The following is a 6,217-nucleotide window of genomic DNA, read 5'->3' as shown; positions in this document are numbered from 1 at the left end:
GGTCGCTGAACGGATACATGGATGGGAATAAGCAGGAGTGATCTCACAGAGGAAGAAGTTTTGAACTGGGTTTTGATGGATGAGTAGGAGTTTTCTATGTTGCTGGCAGAGCTGGTGAAAGGGCCGTTCCAGGCAGAGGGAACGGCGTATGGAGAGTTGTGGAGACGTGAAGCAGTGTGGCAGAGTGGTGAACGGTGAGCAGATCTCGAGAGAGCCTGGGTCTCTGCCTCAGGGACACCCGGCACACAGTAGGTGGTCAGATGGCTTGGCTTCTGTCCACCGTTGCCGGAGGGAGGCTGCCCACACTTGCTCTTTGCTTCTGAGTGGCCCCCAGGAGTTAACAACATGTTCTAATCCAAAGAAGATATAAAAAATGGCCAAAAGGCACATCAGGGAAATGCAAATCAAAACCACCACGAGATACCACTTCACACCCATCAGAATAGCTACTACCAAAAACCCAGAAAATAACAAGTATCGGGAGGATGTGGAGACACTTGAACCCTTGTACTCTGTTGGTGGAAAAGTAAAAATGGTGCAGCCACTGTGGCAACCAATATGGCTGCCCCTAAAAAAATTAGCCGTAGACTTCCCAGGTGATCCAGCAGCCCCACTGCTGGGTGTATCTCTAAAACAATCGAAAACAGGGTTTTGAACAGACACAGGTACGCCCTGGTCACGGAGCCGTTATTCACAGTAGTCCAACAAAGGACGGAATCAACCCCCCTGTCTGTGGGCAGGTAACCAGAGCGTGACATCCATACAATGGAATCATTTTCCGTCTTAGAAAGGAAAGGAATCCTTTTTTTTTTTTTAATGTTTATTTATTTCGAGAGAGACAGTGCAGGCAGGGGAGGGGCAGAGAGAGAGGGAGACACAGAATCCAAAGCAGGCTCCAGGCTCCGAGCTGTCAGCACAGAGCCCGACGCGGGGCTCGAACTCACGAACTGTGAGTCCATGACCTGAGCTGAAGGCGGACGCTCAACCGCCGGAGCCACCCGGGTGCCCCAAAAAGGAAAGAAATTCTGATCCACGATGGTACAACATGGATGAACCTTGAGGACATCACGCTGCGTGAGGTAAGCCAGCCTTATAAGGACAAAGACGNTCTCTCTCTCTCTCCTAGAAATAAATAAAACATTAAAAAAAATTTTTAAAAAAAAGACAAAGACGGTACGATTGCACTTACATGTGGTCCTTGGAGTGATCAGCTCCACAGAGACAGGAAGTAGGATGGCAGCACCAGGGGCTGGGAGAGGGGGTGGGGAATGCGTGCTTAATGGGGACAGAGGTTCAGTTTTGCAAGAAGAGCAAGTTCCAGAGATGGACGGTGGTGACGGCTGCCCACCTGCGGGGATGTGCTTAATGTCACGGGGCTGTACACTTAAAAATGGTTAAGACAGAGTATTTTATTTACTTATTTATTTTAATTTTTTAATCTTTTTTTTTTTTTGAGAGAGGGAGAGACAGAGTGCAAAAGGGGGAGGGGCAGAGAGAGAGGGAGGCACAGAATCTGAAACAGGCTCCAGGCTCTGAGCTGTCAGTGCAGAGCCCGACACAGGGCTTGAACTCACGAACTGCGAGTCCATGACCTGAGCTGAAGTCCGATGCTTAACTGACCAAGCTAGCCGGACCCAGGCACCCCAAGAAGGAGTGTTTTATTACAAATATTATCACCAGGTTTTCTTTTACAAAGTCAGCACGTTCTGAAGTGTACGCATTTTACAGAAGAGCAGACAGGCTCAGAGAGGTGAAGTGACTTGCTCAAGGTCACACAGCAGCCTATGGCTGCCGAGGTGGAGCTTGAAGCCCTAACCCGCCTGACCCCAAACTTGAATTCATGAGAGTGTGAGGCTCAGAGGTCACCAAACGCTCCATGCGTGTCTGAGGGGAGCTGTCCTCGTGATGGTTGAAAACCACGAGCAGCACAGGGTCTTCGTCTTGACCAGCGCGCCGTGGCTGCACACGATGTCCACGTCAGGGAAACGGGCGAAGTGCATTTCGAGCTCTGCCGTCGCCCAGCCGTTCTGTAAATGCAAAAATGGATCAACTCCCTTGAACGTGGTGGGGGAGGCAGAGAAAATGCCGGTGAAAACTGATGCCTAACTTGGGGTGTCCGGATGGGACCCTGGGTCACCAGAGGGGGGCCTGGAGCTGGGTAAACAGTGCTGTGTCCCCACGTGAGTTCCTCGGCTCTGAAAGACCGTGAGAGGTCGGTTCGGGAGGCACAGCGCAAAGGGGAGACCAGAGCCCTGCACGGTCATGGCAATGCTTCCAAAATCACAATCTGGGCGGCCTGCAATGATTTTCTTTTACGACTTCCTTTTTACAAAATCCCTGCAGTTTGGGCCCAGACAGGGATGGGTCTGTGGGCAGGGGTGNTTCTGCCTCGAGGACACAGGGCCTTCTGTCAGCATCGGGGATCAGCGACCTTGGTCGAGGCTGCCTCAGTTCACCGGGACTTGGGTCTGGGATCACCCTGGGGCTGAGAGGAGCGTGAGAGAGAGGGGATGGGGTCTGACCCCTCAGAGACATGAGGGGTAGTCGCCCAACCCCCTCCCCTCCCTTGCCCCCTCATTCAGGCCACTGGAACCTTCTCAGCCTCCAAAATCTATCCTGATCCTGTTCCTTCCGCCGTTGCCCTGATCCAGCCTCTGTCATAGCTCGTGGCACCCCTCTGGCCAACCCACCCTCCCCTTGCCTCCTCCCACCACTCTGTTCCAGCCATACAGGGCTCCTTGCCTCAGGGCCTTTGCACTGGCTGTTCCCTCTGCTCAGAACACACTACCCCCAGGAAGCACATGGCTCGTCTCCCCACCTCCTCGGGGTCTGTGGTCGGGTGTTACCTGGCAGGCAGCTGCCCCTATGCACCTGGAATAAAGCAGCCCCTGTCACTGCTTCCGTCCTTGCTTATTGCCTGTGTCCCAGGAGCACGGGAGACTCAGGTCACAGGTGTGCCGCCACATGCTGCGCACGTAATAAACCGCATTACACAGAATGTGCGACAGATGCGTCTTGAGCTAACCGGACACCCACAGTGGAATTGGTGAGCAGGTCAGCGCTGCCTGCTTCCTGGGTCCCCTGTGAGCCCGGCCCTCCCTGCCGCTTCGTCCCAGGCATCCACGGTCTGCTTTCTGTCTCCATCGTCCATGCTTTCTGCAATTTCCCGTGGATGGAACCACCCAGGAGGGGGCCCCGTGACTTCTTCCTCTTGGCATCGTACCCTTCTCGCGGCTGATGCGTGTTCGTGCGTGGGTGGACGCGGGCTCTGTGTGCTCCCCCGCCTCCGAGATTACGACCAAAGCCACTGTGAGCATTCCTACAGCCGTATCTGTTCCCTTCTCTTGAGTAAATACCTCGGCGTGGAATGCCTGGGTCAAATGGAGCATGTGCATTTAATTCTTTTTTTTAAATTTTAATTTTTAATGTTTATTTTGGAGACAGAGAGAGAGAGAGACAGCATGAGCAGGGGAGGGGCAGAGCGAGAGGGAGACACAGAATCCAAAGCAGGCTCCAGGCCCTGAGCTGGCTGGCAGCACAGAGCCCGAAGTGGGGCTCGAACCCACGGACCGTGAGATCATGCCCGACTGAGCCACCCAGGCACCCCTAATTCTTTTTTTTTTTTTTTTTTAATGGAGGTGAAATTTGAGTGACGGAAAATTAACGATCTTCCAGCAAACAGTCCGGGGCACTGAGTACATCCACATTGTTATGCAAGCATCTCGTCCATCTACTTCCAGAGCGTTTCCATCACCCCAGGATGGTTAAGGGCTTAGAGCCGCCAGGCTGTTCTACAACGTGGTTGCGCCCTTTTCCATTCCCTCAGCAAGCTTTGGGAAAAGTTCTAGCTGATCCCTGCCCTCGACGGCAGGTGTTTTTATCTGCCCGTTTCTCCCAGAGCCCTGGCCCCACAGGTGCTCAAGAAATATCTGTGAGGGAGCCTGGGGGGCTCAGGAGGTTGGGCGTCCGGCTTTGGCTCACCTCGTGATCTCACCACTCGTGGGTTCGAGCCCTGCGTCGGGCTCTGTGCTGACAGCTCAGAGCCGGGAGCCTGCTTTGGATTCTGCATCTCTCTCTCTCTCTCTCTGCCCCTCCTCTGCTCTCTCTCTCTCTCTCTCAAAAATATATACACATTAAAAAAATAAAGAAATGTTTGTGAAATATGAGTGAATGAATAAATGACCATGACCACTCCTGGACAGCCAGGGCCTGGGCTAAATCCACTGAGGGGTGACGGGGGGGGAACGACCCCCTGAAGCGCGGACACCCTGGGGCATCGGGTCACAGCGGAGCTCCACGTGCTGGGCATCAAACAGTCCCCAGCTCGTCGGCAACACGTGTCCCATTTACACAGGGGGAAACTGAGGCTCGGAGAGCACCTGGAGGGTGTAGCATGGGCAAGGACCCCGCAATGACCCCAGGGACAAGGTAAGAAGGCCTAGCCTGCGGAGAGGCCAGGTGGGAGCGGTGGCTTGGTGACAGGGACGGGGCTTGGACCTCGGCTCTGCCGCTGTCACTGTGTGGACCCGGCCAGGCCAGCCACGTCCTGGGCTCCCTGTCCTCCCTTATTCATGTATGTTTCAAATGTTTGTTTAGGGGCGCCTGGGTGGCTTAGTCAGTTAAGCGTCCGACTTTCGCTTAGGTCATGATCTCGCGGTTCGTGGGTTCGAGCCCCGCGTCGGGCTCTGTGCTGACTGCCAGCTCGGAGCCTGGAGCCTGTTTCAGTCTGTGACTCCCTTTCTCTCTGACCCTCCCCTGCTCACGCTGTCTCTCTCTCTCTCCTAGAAATAAATAAAACATTTAAAAAATTTTTTTAAATGTTTGTTTAATTTTGAGAGGGAGGGGCGGGGGGTGGGGGACAGAGGACCCGAAGCGGGCTCTGTGCTGCCAGCAGAGCCCGACCCGGGGCTCGAACCCACGAACTGCGAGATCATGACCTGAGCCGAAGACGGACGCTCAATCGACTGGGCCACCCAGGCGCCCCTGTTTGAATCTTTTTCCAAGCCAGTGTGGCACTGGGTTGAAGTATCTCTTACGTCTCGTTAATGGATAGCTTCTCCTTTCTCCTTCTTTATTTCTCCTTGCTCTTTATTTATTATAAGGAGCTGTGGTCCCTTTTCCTGCAGCTTCCTGGCACCCCTGACCCCGTGTCGCCCGTGTGCGTGCTGTTGTGGTGGCCACCTCCGGGTGACACTCAGCTGGGCCCCGGGCCCCGGGCCCCGTCATCGCTCCCGCGGGCATGGCCTCCGACGATCTCCGCCTGGAACCAGAGCCTCGTCGGCGATGGCGTTTGGGGCCCGACAGCCGTCCCTCCGAAGCCAGGCTTCCCTCTGGGACTGGGTTGGGGACAGCGAGGTTGGGGACAGTGGGCTCGGACCTGCCTTTATTTAGAATGGCCGTACTCTGTCCGTGGGGGATGTTTCTGCACTCATTTTGATTTTCAAAAATGTTGCATCACGTATTACTTATCTTGAAGACAGAGCTTCTTGGAGCACCCGGGGCCCCCACTTCCCCTCCCTGGGCCCCTGACTTTGTTCCTCATCTGCGCGGGGGAACGGTGATGGAGGGGACCCACAGGCAAAAGTGCGTTTGACCCCTCCCCCCAGGATGAGGTGGTTCTGGAAGGGAAGTGGTTCAAGGGAGGATATTGAGAAAGAAGGGGGTCAGTGGGGTCACTGGGGCATTGGCCGGGGGGGGCAGGGACAGAGGACGTGGGCACAGCCCCGCCGCCCCTGGCTCCGCTGCTGGGTCTGTAGCATGAAGTGACAGCCCCGTTCTTCTACCTCCCTCTCTGCCTGCAGACGTCAGGCTTCCCCAAACTGACATCCTCGTTTCTCTGAGTTTACTGAGCCCCTGCCCTGTATTAAGATCCCCCCTCCCGTCCCCCCTACCTGCCCCCCTGGGGACACAGCAGTAAACAAGACAGACCCAGTCCGGCTTCATGGAGCTGACGTTCCGGGGGGAGGGAGTCCGATGCTCTGATTATAGGTCTTGGTAGAGACGAGGAATTGGGTAAACAGGGCAGCGAGGGGAGGGATGAGGTGGCCATGTTAGTCACTGAGGGGACCTCCCCACGGGCCCTCTCTGAGGAGGTGACATTTGATCTGAAACTTGAAGGAGGGGAGGAATGTACTGTGGGAGGATTGGGGAGATTGGTGCTCTGGGCAGAAGTAACAACACATGCAAAGGTCCTGGGGCGGGACACACCCAGGCCTCC

At 55.1% G+C, this 6,217-nt stretch overlaps 1 long non-coding RNA gene across 1 annotated transcript; it reads left to right on the top strand.

Moving 5' to 3' along the window:
• Nucleotides 1-861: 861 nt before the first annotated feature.
• Nucleotides 862-5,461, top strand: LOC144242407 (uncharacterized). Its single transcript, XR_013338336.1, has 3 exons — nucleotides 862-1,079; nucleotides 4,355-4,428; nucleotides 5,127-5,461. It is a non-coding gene; the product is annotated as an uncharacterized LOC144242407 (long non-coding RNA).
• The last annotated feature ends 756 nt before the right edge of the window (nucleotides 5,462-6,217 follow it).

The sequence above is a fragment of the Crocuta crocuta genome, unplaced genomic scaffold, assembly GCF_008692635.1.
Source record: "Crocuta crocuta isolate KB4526 unplaced genomic scaffold, BGI_CrCroc_1.0 scaffold77, whole genome shotgun sequence".
NCBI lineage: Eukaryota > Metazoa > Chordata > Mammalia > Carnivora > Hyaenidae > Crocuta > Crocuta crocuta.
This window is presented reverse-complemented; position numbering and strand designations above follow the sequence as displayed.